Below are 21409 nucleotides of genomic sequence, written 5' to 3' on the forward strand. Positions count from 1 at the left end.
TTAAATAAGCTTCTCTATTTCAATTTCTCTTTTGGTCTTCTGCTGAACTGTGGTTTATCATCTGACACCCTGTGCTCCACTTAACAAATGTTAATAAACTCATAACAGCATCCTATTATTATTATTATACATAAAAGGGGAAAATAAAAACTCAACTGACCTGACAACAACTATTTATATAAACATAATTAAAATTATTTCAAACACAGGACACAAAAAGCACTTTACGTATTAGATTGTGAATTCCCAAGATTCATTTTTTAAGGCTTTTCAAATAAAGCTTACTTACACTCTTATCTTTAGTGTATTAGTTAAATAAATTTAGACTAAGAGTTTTGCTTGCTGTATAAATTGTAGATCATGTGCCAATGATCTATCAGTATATAATTTCAGTAACTAGATAAAACTCACTGGTTAAATCATGTTCCCAAAAAATCACTTTATATAGGGAAATAAATTTCAAATGGAAAACTTATGAATTATCAGCTAACTAGAACAAAAATAAATCTTCATACACAACAAGGAAACAAAGCAACACTAGTATAAATTCAAGATGCCATAGTTAACAGTGTTAAAAGCTTATAAGAGAATGATCCCAAAACAGCTGTTCCAATATGGTTCCAAGATGGCTGACACGTAAATGTCACCATACACCACGGAGAACACTTTTGTGATCTTTAACAGCAGAGAAGTTAAACTTTAACTTATGAACGAGATCAAATGCTAAAATAGGTAAAACAAGCTTAAGGAAATGAAGAAAGTAGTCAAGGTTACTATCAAAAGTTTTTAAACAATAAAACTCATCACCGATTTGAAACAAAGTAGTTCACGAATGGAGTATGAACAAGTGAAAAATGTCAACATATTTCAAATGGTTTTCAATACACACATGTATGTGTATTCATCTATTCATGTATATAGATATCTGCATATTAATATCTATCTATATAAATCTGTATCTGTATATTTATATATAATCTATAAACTAAAGTGGAAGATAATGGTCAAAATTCATTTTAAAGACTGATCAATACCCAAGAATCCTTCTAAGAGAAAGCCATCCAATGCCATTCAACACATACATGGATTGCACAAACATAAATCAGTGTCATATAAGTAGTTTGGCAATATATTGTATTTACAGTATCTAAACTATAAAACTACCCAGAAAAGTCACAGACCTCAACTTTAACATGTTTTAGAGGCAATAATCCAGAGAAATTGGCTCCTGCATTATAGACTCTTAAAAATATGGCTGTTTTTCTACAAGTTTTTTGCATTCTACTTCATTTTCCTTTCCCCTCACGTTTCATGCCATTGCTTAGAATTGTGTCATGGTTTTATTTTCCTTATGTGAAAATTATATACCAATTCAGGGTAGGTTTTTTGGTGTCCCCTGTCCTTCATCCTGTCTTTTGGAAAGGAAAAGAAGCTGGACTTATGTTATAAGGTCAGGAGGGGTGAAAAAAGGCTACGGCCAAACTGACCTTTCTGCTCTCTGCATAGGCTTTACGGAGGGGCTTACAGCAAGTTCAGCCTAGAGAGCTGTGACCACCCTGCTCTCACACCGAGAACAAAGACACCTTCACAGTATGCAGAAAACTTCTGCCACTCTTCCTTCCCTTCCCTGTGGGGAGAAACCTCTCTAGTGAGCCTTCTGAACATGACCTTCCAGCACGACAAGACAATCTTCAGGATACCATGCTGCTCAGATGGCTAAAGCCACTGCTTCACACTGTTTGGAATTTCACCCTTTGACATACTACACTATCTTTAAAGTTTAGAAATTCTATCTTACAAGGGTCTTGGCTTTCTTCAAATTAGTTAAAGTTATGTCTTTTGCCTTTCTTAACTTTAGTGGTAGCCAAAATATTTCACGTCTCAGCAGCATGGTTCTCGACCTACTTGCGCATAAGAAGGTATTAAGACTGTGGCAAATAACATATTCCCTTATCCTTCTTCCCTTATCACTTACTTGAATTCTTAAAATGAAAAAAATGCTATTAAAAAGACTTCTGATTCCAATGAAGATGGAGTAATAAGGGTCATATTTACACTTCTTCCTATAACAAACAAAAACAGAAACAATAAAAGAGACAAAACTATATCATTCAGTGGTTTTCAAAACAATGGCCATCAAGCAACAAAAGACATTAAATCCTTGGATACTAGAGAGAAGTGAAGTAGTCTTAATATTAATTTCTGTCTCGGGAGAGTTTTAGAAATGGCACCAGGAAAAGGTGCCTAAGCAAAATCAGAGATCATAGTATTTGAAGAGAGAGTTAAGGGTGCAGCAAACTGAAGTATAGTTTCAAGACAGAGTACCAATTATTAAAAAGTGGTACAGGGAAAGAGATCCAGAAAACTGCAGAATATATATCCAGCAGAATATATCTCTTGAGTATTCAGCAGAATATTGATCATTGTATTGCATATAATAAAATTACCTAAAACACGTAATTATGACTATTTATGTCTCCCAGATAATCATGTTGAAATTTAATCCCCAGTGTCATGATGGCATCCTTTTAAGAGATGGCACCTTTGGGAGGTAATTAGGCCATGAGGGTGGAGCCCTCATGAATGGGATTAGTGTTCCCATAAGAAGAGACCAGAGAGCTAACTTGCTCTTTTCCCTCCATGTAAGAATGTAAAAATCTGTAGTCTTCAACCTGGAAGGCGGTCCTCACCAAAATCATACCATTCCAGCACTCTGCTTTTGGACTTCCAGTCTCCAGAACTATAAGAAATAAATGTCTGTTGCTTAAGCCATCCAGACTATGGTAATTTGTTACTGCAGTTCAAACTACCTAAGACAAAAATTGATAATGAGAAGTGGGGTGTTGATGTAACAAATACTTAAAAATGTGGAAGCACTATTCCAGCCATAAAAACCGACAACATAACGCCATTTGTGGCAACATGGATGCTCCTGGAGAATGTCATTCTAAGTGAAGTAAGCCAGAAAGAGAAAGAAAAATACCATATGAGATCGCTCATATGTGGAATCTTAAAAAAAAAAAAAAGAACATAAATACAAAACAGAAACAGATTCATAGACATATAGACATAGAATACAAACTTGTGGTTGCCAAGGGGGAGGGGTGGGAAGGGATAGACTGGGAGTTCAAAATTTGTAGATACTGACAGGCATATTGCAGAATAGATAAACAAGATTATACTGCGTAGCACAGGGAAAAATATATACAAGATCTTGTGGTAGCTCACAGCGAAAAAAATGTAACAATGAATATATGTATGTTCATGTATAACTGAAAAATTGTGCTCTACACTGGAATTTGATACAATATTGTAAAATGACTATAACTCAATAAAAAAAATGTTAAAAAAAAGAAAAGAAAAAATGTGGAAGCAGCTCTGGAACTGGGTAGTGGCAAGGGGTTAGAAGAGTACTGAAAAGCAGGTAGAAGAAGCCAAGATAGGTGTGCAAGGATTTTTAAAGGCAAACCTAGTGAAGTCTCAGAAATCTAAAGAAAGTTTTGTTTTCTTAGAGAATATAGAAATAACCATGTACAGTGTGCTGGTAGAAATGTGGACAGTAAAGGCCATTTTAGTGAGGTCTCAGGCAGAAATGAGGAACTGTTATTGGACAACAAGAAACAGATGATCCTTATTATACAGTGGCAAAAAATTGGTCAAACTGGATTCCTGTTCTAGTGTTTTGTGGAAGGTAAGACTCATAAGCAATGGGACCAGACATATAGGGCAGGAGAATACTTGTAAAGGAGCACTTTGTCCTCTTGACTGCTTAGAGTAAAATGCAAGAGTAGAGAGAAATGACTTGAAGATTGAATTATTAAGCAAAAAGGAACTAGAAATTAAATTTGGAAAATTCTCAGCCTATCCATATTGCTTAAAAATGAGAAAGCATGTTCAGAAGAGAATACTAAGTGTACAGCTAAGTAGCCACTGGATAAGGAGACTAGCATGCATACGAACCCTGGACTAACTCAACTACCCCAACAAGAAAACTGCAGTTTGAACTGAAGAAGAAGGAGACAGGACAGACTTAAAGATTGTCAGGCTTTATAGATTTACAGGATGGGATTATAAAGCTATTTGGCTGTGAACATCATCTATTTACTAACATAAAGGAAGGTGATTCAGAGATTACCAGGGCTGCTTCCTCAGTTTCAAAAGTGGGGGCCATCGCCTCATTTTCAGTAAGGCAGTCAACCTCCTCCTGAAACCATGGGGGCTTGACCTCTGGCCCGCAGAACTCTTAGGCAGGAACCTCTCCCGCTCCCCTGTGGCAGCAGGACCACTCCCCTAGTGAGCCTGAGGGGCAGAGCAATGAGCTGAAGAGTTTATAGCCAATACTTAAGATCTCATGCCTCACCAGGTTTTGGACTTGTTTGGGACTTACCATCATTTTCTTCTTCCCTTTTCCTCCCTTTGGAATGGGAATGACTAACCTATTCCTGTCCCATCATTATATTTTAGAAGCATGTAACTTGTTTGGTTTTGCAAGTTGACAGCTGGGGAGAAATTCTGCCTTAGGATGAATCATACCTTGAGTCCCTCCCATGTCTCATTTAGATCATATTTAGGTAAGACTTTATTAGAGTTAATGCTGGAAAAAGTCAAGACTTCGGTGAGTGTTGGGATGGAATAAATGTAATTTTTATGAGAGAAGGACATGAATTTTGGTGGCCAGGGACAGAATGTTATGGGCTGAATGCTTATGTACCTTCAAAATTCATTTTTGAAATTTAATTCCCAATATGATGCTATTTATTAAGTGAAGCCTTTGAAAGGTAATTCAGTCATGATGGTAGAGTCCTCATGAATGAGATAAATGCCCTTATAAGAAGAGACCAGAGAACTAGCTTGCTCTCTTTCTGCCTTGTGAAAGTACAAGGATAAATCTGCAATTTGCAGAGTGTAAAGGAGAGTTCTCACCAGAACCTGACCATGCTGACACCCTGATTTCACACTTCTAGCCTCCGAAACCATGAGAAACAAATTTCTGACTTTTTTTTTCAATGAGCCACCTACTCTCTGCTACTTTTTTATTGCAGCTCAGGCTGACAAAGACACAAGGAAAGAACTATCCAAAAGGTTTCAAGGGAACAGTGTCTGGTACTCACAAAGGAAAGCTTCATAATTCACAAGATATTGGGAAAACTATCCAGAATGGTCTTGCCTCAGAAAGGGGTGTAATAATTAACCCTAGATTAAGTTCTCTTCTGGTCCCACTTAACAATTGCTAAAAGCAAGAAACAAAATAGTTAAGCATAATTACATTTTAGAGCAAAGCTCAATAATAGGTGTAGAACTATAAAATATCCATCACAAAAAAGTAAAATATACATCTAGTGTATTAGTTAAGGCTCTCCAGAGAAACAGAAAAGGATGTATTTTAAGGAACTGGCTCAAGTGATAGTGGAGGGGCTTGGCAAATCCAAAATCTACAGGATAGACTGGCAGTATGGAATTCCAGAGAAGAGTTGCAACTTGAATGAGAGGCATTTTCCTGGCAGAATTTCTTTTTGTTTGAGGGAAATCAGTGTTTGTTCTACTAAGGCCTTCAAATGATTGGATGGGACTCAGCCATGTAACATAGGGTAATCTACTCAAAATCCATTCATTTAAATGTTAACCTCACCCCCTCAAAAATCTTCACAAAGACATTCAGAATAATGTATGTTCAAATATCCGGACACTGTTTCATAGCTAATTTGACACATAAAATACACCTTTACATCAGGCACTCCGTGAAAGGATATTCAGAACGCAAAGAAACAGGAGAACATGATCCCATAAGGCAGAAAATTTAATCAATTTAAATCAATTCAAAACTGACACAGGCATTAAAGTCAACCATCAAGAACATTAAGAGTTTATGTATCTATTGTATATTTTTAAAAAGTAGATTTCTGAAACAATAATAAAATTGATAAGCCTCTAATTGGGCTAAGAAAAAAAGAGAGAGGAATCAAATCGCTAATATCAGAAAATGAGAGGTCACCATCACAGATCCCATGGACACTAAAAGAAGACAGGAATACTATGAAAAATTCTATGCTCATAAATTTGATAACACAGATGAAACAAATTCCTTGAAAGACACAATCCACCAAAACTCACACAAGAACAAATAGACACTGTGAATATGAGTTATCCTTGATTCACTGAAGAAGCTGAAGCAATAGTTAGTCACCTTCCAAAACAGAAAGCACCTTCCAAAACCCATATGAGTTCATCAGTGAATTCTACCAACCATTTAGGAAGGAAATCACAGCAATTCTCTACACTTTCTTTCGGAAAATAGAAACAGACTGAATTCTTCCCAATTCATTCAATGAGTCCAGAATAATTATAATACTAAAATAAAAAAATACTTAACTAGAAAAGAAATATACAGACCAATATCTGTCATGAACATAGATGCAGAAATCCTGAACAAACTATTAGGGAGTTGAATCTAACAGTAAATAAAAAGATTTATAAACCATGGCTGAGTGGGATTTATCCCAGATATGTAAGGCTCATTCAACATACAAAAATTAATGTATCCATCATAGTAATAGTCTAAAAAAGAAAAATCACATGATCATATCACTAGACACAGAAAAAAGTATTTGACAATATCCAACAACCATTCGTGGTAAAATCTCACATAAACTAAGAATTAATGGAAACTACCTCAACTTGATTTAAAAAAATTCCAAAAAACTCACAGTTAACTTAATACTTAAAGGTGAGAAACTAGAAACTTTCCCACTAAGATCAGGAACAAGGCAAGTATATATTCTCTCAACACCACATTTCAACATTGTACTGGAAGTCCTAGGTTATGTAACAAGGCAAAGGAACACAATAAAGGTATACAGATTGGAAAGGAATAAATAAAACTATCTTTGTTTGCAGGTAGTGTGACTGTCTATGCAGAAAATCAGACAGAATTGACATAAACACTTTCGGAATAATAAGCAATTATATCAAGGTTGAAGGACACAAAGTTAATAAACAAAATCAATTCTGTACAGATTGCTATAATGACAATTACAAACTCTGATGAACAAAATCAAATAACTAAATAAATAGAAAAATATTATATATTCAGGGGTAGGAAGACTCAATACTGTCAGAATGTCAGTTCTTCTCAACTTGATGCATAGATTCAATGCAATCCTGATCAAAATTACAACAAGTTATTTTATGGATATCTATAATTTTTCCCCTAAATTTTATATAAAGTGGAAAAAGACTCAGTATAGCCAAGATAATACTGAAGGAGATAGACAAATTTGGCAAAGAGACACTACCTGACTTTAAGATGGTAAAGCTACAGTTATCACAATAGTGTGGTACACAAATAGATCAGTGAAACAAAATAGAGGGCCCAGAAATAAACTTTCATAAATCTAGTCAATTCTAGAAGCAAAGGCAATACCATGGAGCAAAGAATGTATTTCCAACAAATTGTGCTTAACATCTGTATATTCACATGCAAAAGAAGTGTATCTAGACACATCTTAAAGCCTTCATAAGAATTAACTCAAAATGGATGAAATGACTAAATGTAAAAGACAAAACTATAAAACTCCTATAATATAACATAGGAAAAAATCCTAAATGACCTTGTATATGGTGATAGCTTTTTAGATACCAAAAAAAAAGGCATGTTCCATGAAAGAAATAATCGATAATCTGGACTTCATTAAAATAAAAAACTTTTGCTCTGTAAAAGATAATGACAAGGGAATGAAAAAATAAGCAACAGAATGAGAAAGTATTTGCAAAATATATATATATATATATATATATATATATATATATATATATATATATATATTAAAAGGACTATTATCTAAAACACACAAAGAGCTCTTAAAACTCAAAAAATAGGAAAACAAATATCTGGATTAAAAATAGGCAAAAGATTTGAATAGACACCTCATCAAATAAGACATAAAAGTGGCAAATAAGCATATGAAAAAATATATCATACATCATCAGGGAAATGCAAATTAAAACAAAGGTGAAAACCACTACATACCTGTTAGAATGACCAAAATTCCGAACTCTGGCAACATCAAATGCTGATAAGAATGTGGAGCCAAAGGAACTCTCACTCCTTCCTGAAAATAATAAAAAAATGGCACAGTCATTTTGAAAGACTGTTTGACACTTTCTTACAAAATTAAACATAGTCTTAAACCATGCAGTCCTTCTTGGTATTTACCCAAAACAGTCGAAAGCTTATGTCCACACAAAAAATAGCACAAGAATGTTTATGATGGCTTTATTCATAATTGCCCTAACTCAGAAGGTGTTTTCTGTAAGTGAATCGATAGATAAACTATGGTATGTCCAGACAATGGAACCCTATTCAGAACTAAAAAGAGATGAGCTCTCAAGCCATGAAAAGACATGAAAGAACCTTAAGTGCATATTGTTAAGTTCAAGAAGCCAATCTGAAAAGGCCGTGTACTACGTGATTCCAACTATAGGACATTCTGAAGAAGGTAAAACTGAGGAGAAAGTAAAAAGATCAGTGGTTGTCACAGGTTGGAGCAAGGCAGGATGAATAGATGGAACACAAGATTTTTAGGTCATTGAAAATACTCTGTGTGATACTGTAATAATGGCTACATGTCATCATACAGTAGTCCAACCCCACAGAATGTACAGCACCAAGAATGAGCCCTCATGTAAACTGTGGACTTTTGTTGATTATGCTGTGTTAGTGTAGGTTCAAAGTTATAACAAATGTACCTCTCTGGTGGGGGATGTTGAAAACGGGGCGAGCTATGCACATGTGGGGGCAGAGGCTATATGGGAAAACTCTGTAATTACCCCTCAATTTTGCTGTGAGCCTAAAACTGCTGTAAAAAGATCATTTGAAATAAAAACTGCTCATATGCAGTCATTCATAGATAAAGAAGGAACTTCTTTCACCTGAAAAAAATGGTATCTATGAAAATAACAGAGAACACCATATTTCATAATGAATGTGTGAAGACATTCTAAGTTCTGTAACAAAATAAATGTGGCTGTTCCCATCACTTATATCCAACCTCTATTGCCGATACTAACCAGTGCAATAAATAAAGAGAATAAATGAAAGCATACATATTTGAAAGTAAGAAGTAATTTACCCTATTTGCAGGTGATGTGGTCAATGAAATAAACAAAAAAGCTGTAGAATCGAATTCAGCATGGATGCAGTATACCAGACCAACCTAAAATAATCAAATGTATTTCTATATGCTTATTAGCAAAAAGTTATTGCAAACTGGTTAACAATCTATTTATAGTACCATGTAAAACAAAATAATTTGGGGAAAATCAGACTAAATATTTTAGGATCTGTATAATGAAAACTATAAAATATTGCTGACCGAAGAAGACCTAGATAAAAGGAGATACATACTGGCTTTATTGGTCAGAATACTCAAAGTTGTTAGGATTTCAATTCCTCCTTAAATTGATCTATAGATTAATATATATCCCAATCAAAATTCTAGTAGGCTGTTTGTGGAAACAGAAAAGTTGACTGATTCTAAAATTCAATAACAGGTGAAAACCAACAATGACAACACTGAAAAAGAAGAACAAAGTTGGAGGGTTAATGGCATTTAATTTTGTTTTCTTATAAAGCTGCAGTAATGAAGATTGTGTGGTATTGGCATAAAGAGAAAAAATATTCATCAATAGAACAGAATAGAGAATCCAGATGTATATCCAAATATAAATGGACAACAAAACTTGTAACCTTTTATTTAGAAACTATTATGAATTTATAGTAAATTGCAAAAATAGAGTACCTTGAACTCTTCACCTAGCTCCCCACACCATGATATTTTATACAACTGCAGTACAATGTCATAACAACAAAAATTGACATAGATTCAATTAGAACACACACCTTATTCAGTTTTTACCAGATCAGTTTTAGACAATTTTTGACAAAAATACAAAGGTAACTTAGTGGAGAAAACAATTAATATTTTCAACATTTATTGCAAGAACAATTGGATATCCTTATACAAGTAAATAAACTTGCACCATTCCTTTTTCAATGAATATATACAGGTGGCATAATTTTTGTGAAAAGATGCTCAATATCATTAGTCATTAGGAAAATAAAAAATTAAGGCAGAATGATATACCATTGAACATCTATCAAAATGACTAAACATTGAAGATAACTAGAACTGTCAAGGTTGTGGAAGAATTGGAACTATTATACACTTAGTAGGAATATTCCCTGGGACAAACAAAAAACAGTTTGACAGTTTCTTAAAAATTAAATATATACCTAAAAATAGAAGAGATTCATTCTATTCCTAGGTATTTACTCAAGGGAAAAAAAGTGTGTCTCCTCACAAAGCCTTCCACACAAATGTCTACAGCAACTTCACTGTGATAGTCGAAGCTGGAAACAATTCAGATGCCATCAACAGGCAGATGAAAATTAACTTTTGATAAATCCACATAATGGAAACTACTCTGCAATGTAAATTAATGAGCTACTAAAACATGCAACATGGAAGAATCTCAGAGAATTCTGTTGAGTATAGAAGCCAGTCCCAAAAAATTACATTTGGTTTGATTTTATTAATGTATATAATATATATAGTATATCTGAAAAGGCAAATTAACCTATAGTGACAAAGAGCAGATCAATTATTGTTTGGAGAGAAGAACAAGGAAGATGAGAGTGATTACAAAGGTCATGAGAAAATGTCTAGGGGTGAAGGTAAGTTCCCTCTATTGATTGTGACGATGGTTTCATCACATGTGTCAAAACTTACAATCTGTACAATTTTTAAATATGTATTTTTTTCAAATGTTAATAATACCTCACAAAATATCATTTAATCAATTGAGCACTTGTTTGCAGATTCACTTACATTGCTATTTGACTTTCCCCAACAAACTATTTAACTTCTTTATTTTATACAAAATCATTTATATGTTATTATCAATCATTCTTCTATGTCTTAAGACTTTTTAAGTCTTATCAAGATATTAAAATAATATATGCCAAGCCATAGTTTCACTAAGAATCAACCGTTTGCATAGTCTAAAGGGAAAATGACTATTATAGTAAATTTGGAAGATATTTTCTTTTAAAGAGCAATATATAAGGAATACCTTTCATAATAGCTGCATGATTTCTATTGTTTAAATAAAATACTGAATAAATTATTAGCTTTCTTTGGTGTCTGTATTTTAACATAATAAATGAAAGGCTTGAAAATCTGGCTGCAACAATATCTACCATAAAACACAAACCAACCAACACAACAAAGTCGAGATTAATGAGAAATTATTCAATTTACTGAACAATCAATAGAATAGTGAGTCTTTAAATACACACACCTTCATAATTCACTGATTCATTGCAAGTTTATGATTTAAAATTTTAATGCCTAAGATATTCCATGAACAAATGAAATCAAGTAGAATAAAGCACTCAGATACGCTAGACAAAGACAGCAAGGGCGCGGCCACTATTTCTTTGTTATTAAACAATAAAAAACACAGTGTGAAACATAGGTTCATTGACCAAAGTACTATTTGCAAATTAAAGAAAAACCTCACTAAGGGGAAAAAAGTCAACTTTCTCAAAGATTAAATACACACACAGAGATACATAAACACATGCACATACATTTCTGTTAAATTTAAGTATTTTGTAGGAATTAACATGTAAATAGAATTATAACAAATATAAACACATTTCAGGATTGTCAGTTTCTGTCACTTTATGTAAAAGGATAACTATGTTCACTTTATGTATTTTTCAAGTTTATATACTCACAAGGCTATATTAATACAACATTAAACATTGAGTTATTTTAGTGACTCTTGCATATATTTTGTCTATAACAAGCCAAACAAAATTAACTTTTGGGGAGATCGGACCATTTTGTGTTGAAAATTGACATCTTCAGTGGTGCTTAAAAACAAATGATTCCTTTTCTCTCCATGTTGCATGCATTTCCTCAAATATTCATTATTATTGTCCTCACCTAACATTTTCAGTTGCCTAATTCCAAATACAATAATAATGTTCTCACTTGTCATTATAATACTTTCATTTTTTTTTACAATGTTTGAACGAATAACATTGTATTTGGGGCACCAAAATTTTAATTTTTATGATCAGAAAGTCTAACCTGGGAGGACGAGATATCAGGAATATTTTTAAGGAAGAGGAGGAATGTTCCAATGTGAACTAGCAACTAAATATTACATGTGTTTGTGAGTGTGTGTCTTTATAATTTCTAATTCCTTCAGAGGTCTGAGTTAAATAATAATTGCTTGATATTTCTGTAAATATTTTATTGTAGCCCTAGTTTTAGCCTTCATTAAAATTTACAAAATCTTTGAAGTTTTACAGTGAAAATAATGAAATGTAACAAATAATTTCCTTGACTATGAGGCCAAGTTTATGGATATGCAACTAAAGTTTATATTTAAAATAGAATTAATGGATAATTTTAGAAGACAAGAGGAAATATGTATCGTTTTGTCAGTTCTGCACTGTACTTTTTGATCTATGAATCAATACTTGGGTTGATGCTTGGGTATTTACTGAAGAATTCAAAGCAAAAACTTTGAAACTATTCTCAAGAGTTCTGTATGAAGCACTAAAATGATCCTGTTAGAGCATCATCCACCATGAGCCAGAAACTAAACAACAGAAAGAAAATAAAATCATTTTATTGACACGTGCTTCACATTATCCGATATGCAATCTGAATCCCATATTGAGATACCATATGTGTGACATTTTCTGCTTTTTGTCCTTTTATAAAGTATTCAAAACGCTAATCAAAATATCAGGATTATGTAAAGGATTGTCAGCTGTAAGAAAATGCATTTCAGTTGAGTTCATCTTCCCTTAGGGGAAAAATAATCATCTGAATCACATTATGTATATTTGTAACCAAAGCCAGGAGGCGGATTTCTACTGTGGTGATTATTAACACCCTAACATGAGTTGAAAACCAAAGCAATTGATAGGATTTTTTCCTCTAGATCCACAACTGTCAGATGTTTAAAAAGAAATAATTTATAGCATGTTTTTGAATATGTTTCTTCAGATTTTTAAAATAAGTCCATATCCATTGGGACAGTTTACATTTTTTTTAAAGTTTTCTGCTTAAATAGGACAATTTATACTTTAACATTGAAGCTTCTAAAGTTAAACATTTGGAATCAAAGTTTCCATTTGAAGTTAGCTTGTTTGCCTTTTCTTTAGCATCCACACTGCCTTTCAACAACTCCAGGCCCAGAGAAAGTGGGAAGCAAATGTGAAAGATTTCATCTCTCTTCTTGTCTTTCAATTTCTGAGTGACCTGGCATAGTCCATATTAAAGGAGAAGTCACAAACTAATCAAATAAATAGAAATAGTGATGATTCAATAACATGTAAAAAGAAAAAGAAAAAGAAAAAAAAAACGCTGATGGGCTAATAAGTGAGGAGTCTGGTTCTTGGCTAAATACCATATGTGTTATGCAGTACACCAGAAATGAACCACCAGTAAATCAACTATACTTCAATTAAAAAATAAAACGTCTGTGTGTGATTTTTCAGGCCCGACCAAAGGCAATTTCAAAGGCTATTCCTGGCAGGTTTCAGACGGCAAATCTACCCTCCTACACCAGACTTGCACATAGCCTGTGCACTGCAGTCTCTGAAAGGAGTTGCAGTCAAGGATTCAGGGTCCACAGTTGGCCATGCATTTTCTGCTTTTTGTTTTTTGTTTTTGGTACCTGTGCTCCTCTCCCAAGTCCTTCTGCAGAGAACTTTTTCTAGAGGGGACCTGGGAGAACCTTAAAGACATTTTTCTCCACTCTGACTCAGTATGCAGCACTTTTCCAGTCCTAGCCCTTACTTACCACTATCCTTCCCCGCAGGCCATCAGCTGGCAGTAGAAAGAGCCCTCTGTCTGTGCTGACCCTGGCCTGGCTCTGTGACATGGTGAAAAGTGGACAGTGGGGGAGCCAGCATTTCCACGGCAGTAAGTGATTAAAGACTGGAGGGTTATTTTCATTTTGGTTTGTTGTTAGAACTGACTATACCTACACTTGGCAGCTCAGTTCTAAAATTTCCCTTTGAGTCTTCATTATGTATTCTATCTTTTTGCAGACTTTCTGTGTTTTTTCTGAGACTGGATATTTTTTCATTCATTTCAGGCAGGCTCAGAATTGCTGGTCAAAGCATCTTTTTAAAAGTCTTGTCAGATAATTTTAACATCTCTGTCATTTTGGTGTAGGCAACTATTGATTGTCTTTTTGTGTTCAGTTTGAGATCCTCCTGGTTCATAGTATGATGAGTGATTTTTCTATTGAAACCAAAACCTTTATTATGTCATGTGACTCTGGGTCTTATTTAAGCCTTTTACTTTAGGTGGCTTCCTCTGACCCTGCACAGGAGTGGCATCTAGTGACAGCCCAATGGGGATAGAAGCCCAAGTTTCCCACTCAGTCTCCAGCCAGAGGAGGGGGGACTCCTCATCACTGCTGGGTGGAAATAGGAATTTCAGTTCCTCAGTAGCCACCCACTGATACTTCCCTGGCTGGAAGAGCCAGGAGAGCCTTGTTACTACGACTCCCCAGTACGGCCTTCCGACACCAGTATGAGGGAGAGGTGTGCCAGATGGGGGTGAGAGTCCAGGTTCTTTATTTAGTCCTCTCTGGTCCCACTCCAGTGGGATGAGAGGTAGGCAGGCGGTGCAAGTAATTCTTTGTTGCCTAGCAAGAGTAGAGTTCTGCGCCCTCCACTTAGCCATTAATGACTTAGGTCTGTGTGGACTGCAGGTGGTTTTGCTTGTTTGTTAGTATCTGCTTGCAATAGAGACCTTATTTTCTAAATGCTTTCAGTCTTGCTAAGTTCCCCACTTCCTGGTCATTTGGCTATAAAGAGTAGGCTTTTGTTGGGACTCAGTGTCTGTGTCAACTGGCATTTCCAGATTATTGGATTCTCTAGCATTCATTTGTGTTAAATGAGGCAAAAAGAAAAGCTAGAAAATATAAAACCATGTTGGTCTTTGTGTCCAGAATTCAGTAGTTTTTCTGCCTACTTCTCTCCAACATGTCCAACTTTCTGAGTCCTCTTATGTTTATGTCATACATAATATCATAATATTCAAGGTTTTTACAAACTAACAGGCAGTTTTTTAAATTTTGTTTTGTTTTGTTTTGTTTTGTTTTTACTAACAGGCAGAATAGAGCAAATATATCTAATCTTGGAAGAAAGGAGTCAACATATGTTATTTTTTGGTCAAGACTATTGAAACAGTGCAATTGTATTTAAATATAATAATTTACTCTTTTGAATGTAAAGTTCAATATCATTTCATGCATGTCTGAAAGACTTTAAAGTCTTTAGGACATTTCCAAATGAAAGTAATAAAAACTAACAATTTTCAAGAGTGTTTTATTTCTGATATGATATATATAATAGATAATTATATATATTTTTATATAATTTCAGAGAATATTTTAAATTCCTTTATTAGCTCTGTATACTTCACATGAGAGAAAAAAATAAAATACTTTTTTTTTCCTTATCTGCATTGATATTGGTAATGAGAACAAAGGATTTCATCAGCATTTTCTGGTCTATTTTAGAAGGCGAAGCACTCCTTGCTTCTACTTAGAATTATCTCACAACTAATCAGGTAAAAAATTGGAAATCTATTATGGAACTGAGCCAGATTTTTCTATTCATAGTTTCTCTCTTGCTTGAGACGACATAAATCTTCTCCCTACTTTCTGCTGCCACTATTCAATTATTAATGTAGTGACTTTCACCTTTGGAAATAAGAAAAAAGGCAAACACTGCCACTTTAACAAAAAAAAGTTACTATTGCTTTAATTCAGCACCATAATACAAATAACAGGTGCATCTAATTTGGTTTAATTTATAATAACTACAACAACATTGAAAAATAAACTAAAGTTTCAGAAATCAAATTCAAATGTAACGATAATTTATGGAAAACCATTTTACCCTTTATATACGAACACATAATTTCCACTTTTGTTTGGTATTTATTTGATTCTTCAGTTCTTTGATCAGAACACAGAACTGTGTTTAGCTTGATCACACATTTGAAAATCATTTCCAACTTGTTTTATGTGTCGCTGGTGAAGTTTATTATGTACTTCTGAATGTGAATCAAAGTCTTTAAAACTAATAACTATAATAACAATTATTATGCCTTTGACTTATTATAGTAATCATCTGTATTTTTGGCATCACCAGCATACAATATAAAGCAGGAAAAATACACAAACACATAAAGACCTACTGTAGTAAGACATCTGATTGTAGAATCTAGGGCAGGAGTACATGTTATACATAACTCCAACTAGGCAACTCTTCCTTACTCCAGGTCCTCATCAGGAAAACACATTCCTGATCTACATGGCTTGCTTATGTCTAAATTGAAAACTCTTTCAATTCCACGTTAGTTTCCACTCCCATCATTATCCTAATTTTTATGTCACCATTGGAAAGAAAGTTAATCTTTCTAGGATTCAGAGTTCTCTATAACTGAGAAGGGTTTTGGGCAACAGGTGATCTCTTCTTAGTGTAAGAGTCTGTGCTTTGGAACTCAGTAAAGAACTTTTGATCTCTTCACACTTAACACTTTTCAACCTTATAAGACCTTTCACTTTTGCATAATAAATATTTTGTAACATCCCTTTCCTATCCTGAAATGATAGTCATAGATACCATAACCAACGTGTGCAAATCATTTCAAAACAACTCACATCAATCTAACATTCTACCAGTAAAGAAGATATAGAAGGTAACTGAAAGTAAAACAATATAAATGCCAATAAGCAAATACTCAGCGTTATTACCATAGGAAATATGATGACATAGTGAAATGCTTACCCCTAATTCTACAGCCAATGCAGAGATGTGCTGTTCTGATGATTCAAATATCATACACATTGTTGCTCTTAATGCCCTGACTCTACAAGATAGTGATAAACTCAATAAACAATCTGAACAAAATCAGATACAAGCTATCCTTGATTTTAGTTCCATTTTGGAAAATTCATTTACTTATTAAAATTGTGCAAAAATGTTTGACTATTAAGTATAAATTATTATTTTCTAGTCTTATTAATATTTAACACATGTGATTGACAATCTTTTGTTAAGATAGCCCACCATGATAATTGAAAGGTGTCTAGTAATATGCCTTCCAAATGATGATAATCAAAAATATGCTCACAAAAGTCTAAAATGTCCTTAGGTAGCTGTCCTAGCCCCTTCTGAAGCTATTGTTCTAACGGGACAATCTGCAATTTAGAGAGATTCTGGACATGTATGGAAAAAAAAAAAAACTAGAGAGGTCAGAAACTTCTAAATGTGACTGAAAATTCTGGAAAGCAGTGTTTTTATATTCCACCATATCTGTGTTATCTATTCATTTTGGGGTAGACTTCTATGCATCAGTACTTCCTAAATTGAATATCTAAAGCCTTCACTATATATGGTAGTTGTTTATATAGTGTTAAATGATTCTCTGGCCATCCAAGTGTTGAAATCCCTTACAAGATTTCTCCAAACCATTAAGGACTCTTCTGCATTGGTCATGCCTCTGGCGTGGAATTTGAAATAGCCCATTTATCCAAAAAGCTCTTCTATTCTCCAACACAAGAGGACCATCTACTTTGAAACATACTGCTGGGGAAGCATTAAATAAAAAGGAGAATAGGAAGGAGAAAGAAGGAAGAGAAAGAAAAGGAGGAGGAAGAGGAGTCATCATTAAAGGAGAGGAATTATAGGAGAAATAACGTGTGTGTGTATATGTATGTTAGAGTACATATATATATATATATATATATGTCTTGGTACTATTTTTGAAGTTATTTCTGCAAAACACTGATAATGAAAGGTTACTCTTCCCTATAAAGAATTATAAACAGACAAGCTTAAGAACTGCAGAATATTAAATGATTTCTTCAGTGCCATACCAAGTTTATAGTCGTGAATCTGAATACTCTCATGTTCAGCCCACACTCAGATTTCTCCCTACTCCCTTTCGACCAGCTGGCTGCCTCAGGTTTACACGTGCCTGCTTGCAGCCCTTTGTCACACCACCACATGAGGCCAATGACGATGTGATTCATCTTATTCATACACCAGCCCATGGGATGTTGTTTTATATTTGGCAAGTAAGTAATACATGTTAGATTTAAAGTGATTCTGAAAAATGTCAAATTCAGTGTCTTTTACTTTGCTAAGAATATTGGAGCCCTATGCCAACTGTTTCCTCTCACCACTCCTGACAATGGTCAAGCTGAAACTTAATACCTCAGGGCCAACATATCTGATGAACTAAGCTCCTAATCTATGCATCCTGATCTTTTAAAACATGCCTATTTTAAATATTTTAACCAGATCAAGTTACTTAGCATACAGTTCATTAATCATATTTTGCCTTATGTAAATAAAGTAGTTGAGGGACAGAGTAAGCCCGTTTTAAAAAATCTTATAAAAAGCATGGGAAGAAAGTAGTGGGATATGTTAAATTTCTGCAGCAAATGTTAGAAAATACTCCATTTGAAAGAGATTGCATAACATAAGTACAGAGATACTCTCAATAAAATTGGACTTTTTCTCCACTCTCTTACATACGTTTATAAGCAGAATTAGGCTTGGCTACATAACTGATTCAATATAGAAGACTTGGCCTTAGCCATTTCAGTTAACTACAACTACCCAAGTGAGCCTGCCTTTCCAAGTCCTCTATAGAGGTGCCTGCCTTATTAAATTTCCAGGGAAAGTCCATATGCCCGGGTGAAGGACTGATTTTTTTTGCATGGTTCACTCCTATGTGTGCATTGATTTATTTATATTATTGCTTGCAGAAAACAAGATGCTGGTGATTTAAAAAGCCTCTTGAATGGGGGTACCCCTTTTGCCAAGTAAGCAAAAGGAATTCATTTTTATCAATCACATTAAAAGCCACATTGGCATTTACAAAGTTTACTTATTGGTTTCTTTTTCATACATTCTCTTTGTGTAAGGTTTTGAGTCTCTGGCCCCCTTTTTCAACAACATCCTACTAATTCATTCAGTTTTGTCAAATCTTCTCGTATCAGTGTTGCTTATTCATACAATTTCTGATTATAAACATAAATACTTTTCTTCATTATTTCTGTCCTAGGGCAATTCACACACTAAGAAATAATAATGACACCTGAATAGAGAAAAGGGTAAAGACATACACAAATCGCTTTAAGGGCTGTGTGAAAGTTCAGAGTTACTCAGATTTAGTGACAGTTAACGATACACACAGACTTAAAAATGTACAATATGACGTGAGTAAACATTTTGTAATGGAAGTCTGTTCCCTATTTGATATTAGTATTTAATTGCATAGCTTTCTATGTCCCTCCAGACAAAGAAGTTTGGGGAATGCAGACTACTGGTCAGTTTATCTGACATCAATGTTTTGAAAAAAAATCATGTAGTTAATTTGACAGAACTTATAGCATCAACTAAGTGGAGTCTAGTGTGTAAGTAGTCAGTTATGTAGTATAGTGATTAAATATAAGTGGAAAAGAAAACCAGATATGGTTTCATTTGCATTGTGTGCTCTTAACTTAACTTTGGTTTACTGCAGTGGGAAAAGGGAATAAAACTCCAGATGAGGCCTGATGACATTTGAGTTTTTTTCTTTCAGTCATAAGTCTCATACTACTCCAAATAACAAAACAATTTTCAAAAATTAAACTGTACAAAATTCAGAATTTTATTTGTGTGTACAGCACATGCATGTGTCTGTAGTTCTCTTATCTTTAATGCAGGGATGGACCATCTTCATCTGACACCCTCTGATACTTTAGTGTGTTTGATGTAATATGAAAAATGGCAATCTTATAAAATGTGTAAAAATAATCCGACAACTTTGGTTCTCTCTCCTAGTTCTTCCGTAGTAGCACACAGCCATGGCTGTCCTAAATTACTATGATCTCTTACGAATAGAAAGGTGTTTCTAGTGGGCGATCCAGGTCAAAGCTCAAGGCTGCTTGGTGATATAAAACAGCATGAAAGTGTTTAGACGAGCATTACATTTACTAAACACAGAAAATACAAATGGATAAAAGTGGGGAAAGGGAAAGCAAGGCATAGTACACCTGGTACCCCAAAGGAAACACAGATTTAGTGTCTATTGTTCCTTAAAATAGTCCCCACTGAGATCCAGCCTTTTGGTCCTGAGTGTCCCATACAGTGACGATGCCATGTAAGTAGTAATGGACACCATCAATGGCAGCTCCTGGCATATGATTTATGCCCACATACAATTGTTTTAAGGCACAGGGTATGCTAATTTCAAAATGCACTTTTAAGATTCATGAAAGCTAGGCATTGGAAATTAATGTTAAAGGAGACTTTATTTTCAAGAAAAAGTAAGTGTTTGAACCAAAACCTAACAGCATATAAAAAGTTAGGCTTTTAAGCACAAACAAGAAAATTGCTTGTGAATTGGTTTCCTACAGAGAATGATATAGCTGAAGAAAATGTGGAGTATACAGTTAGTATCTGCTAAATGCTGTAATAGTTGTATTATTTAGATAAATGGAACACTAAGATAAAAGCATGGCAGTGCACAAAGGATATATCTTGTGTGTGTGTGTGTGTGTGTGTGTGTGTGTGTGTGTAAGGATATCCTGTACAAACAGTTATCAAAGCCCACTGAGCTGCATCTTCCAACACTGACCAATTTAAAATACCCCAGGAGTCACACGGATAGCACCTAATCTGCCAATGGTCAGAACAATTTTCAATTCATTGATTCCTTGCCTAAGAAGGAAAAGTCAAAGTATCTACCTTCCTACATAGAACAAAATAAAAATCAAAGAACTCTGCAGGGGGGAAACTTTTTATGTTGACAGTTCTAGGACATGCTTGATTTTCTTTCAACCTTTAATAAGAAGAGATCCAGTAATGTCTGACAGCTGTAACTCAGTTAATTAAATGATTTAATCCTACCATTTCATAAATCAATATTCAGGAAATGTTAGATTATATTTGAGAAATCTATTCATAAGGTCAACTTCTATTTTGCTTGCAAAGTAAAATTAACCGGTATTTCTTTCTCTGTGTTGAAAAACTGTGTGCTAGAAATTGATGGTGTTTTGTCCAAAATCATCAAAGGTAATCACAGTTAGATAGTTTAAATACTTTCTTGGATAGTAGGAAGGTGCATTTATTTTGTCTGTAGAAAACTGAATAAGAACTACTGTAATATGTTACACAGAAATATTGAAAAACCCTAGACCAAGGGCAGGCAAGCATATTCTGTAAATGACCCGATAATAAACTCTTTAGAATTTGCAAGCCAAGAAGAGAAGTCGAAGCTCTGATATAGGCATTTACATAACAAGA

General features: G+C 34.2%; 1 long non-coding RNA gene across 1 annotated transcript in view; it reads right to left on the reverse strand.

Moving 5' to 3' along the window:
• Nucleotides 1-8046: 8046 nt before the first annotated feature.
• Nucleotides 8047-21409, reverse strand: part of LOC140699310 (uncharacterized) — a 511866-nt gene continuing 498503 nt past the window's right edge. The window contains exon 5 of the long non-coding RNA XR_012077373.1: nt 8047-8108. This is a non-coding gene — a long non-coding RNA (uncharacterized lncRNA). The remainder of the gene's footprint in view (nt 8109-21409) is intronic.

This window comes from Vicugna pacos, chromosome 1 (genome assembly GCF_048564905.1).
Source record: "Vicugna pacos chromosome 1, VicPac4, whole genome shotgun sequence".
NCBI classification, from domain to species: Eukaryota; Metazoa; Chordata; class Mammalia; order Artiodactyla; family Camelidae; genus Vicugna; species Vicugna pacos.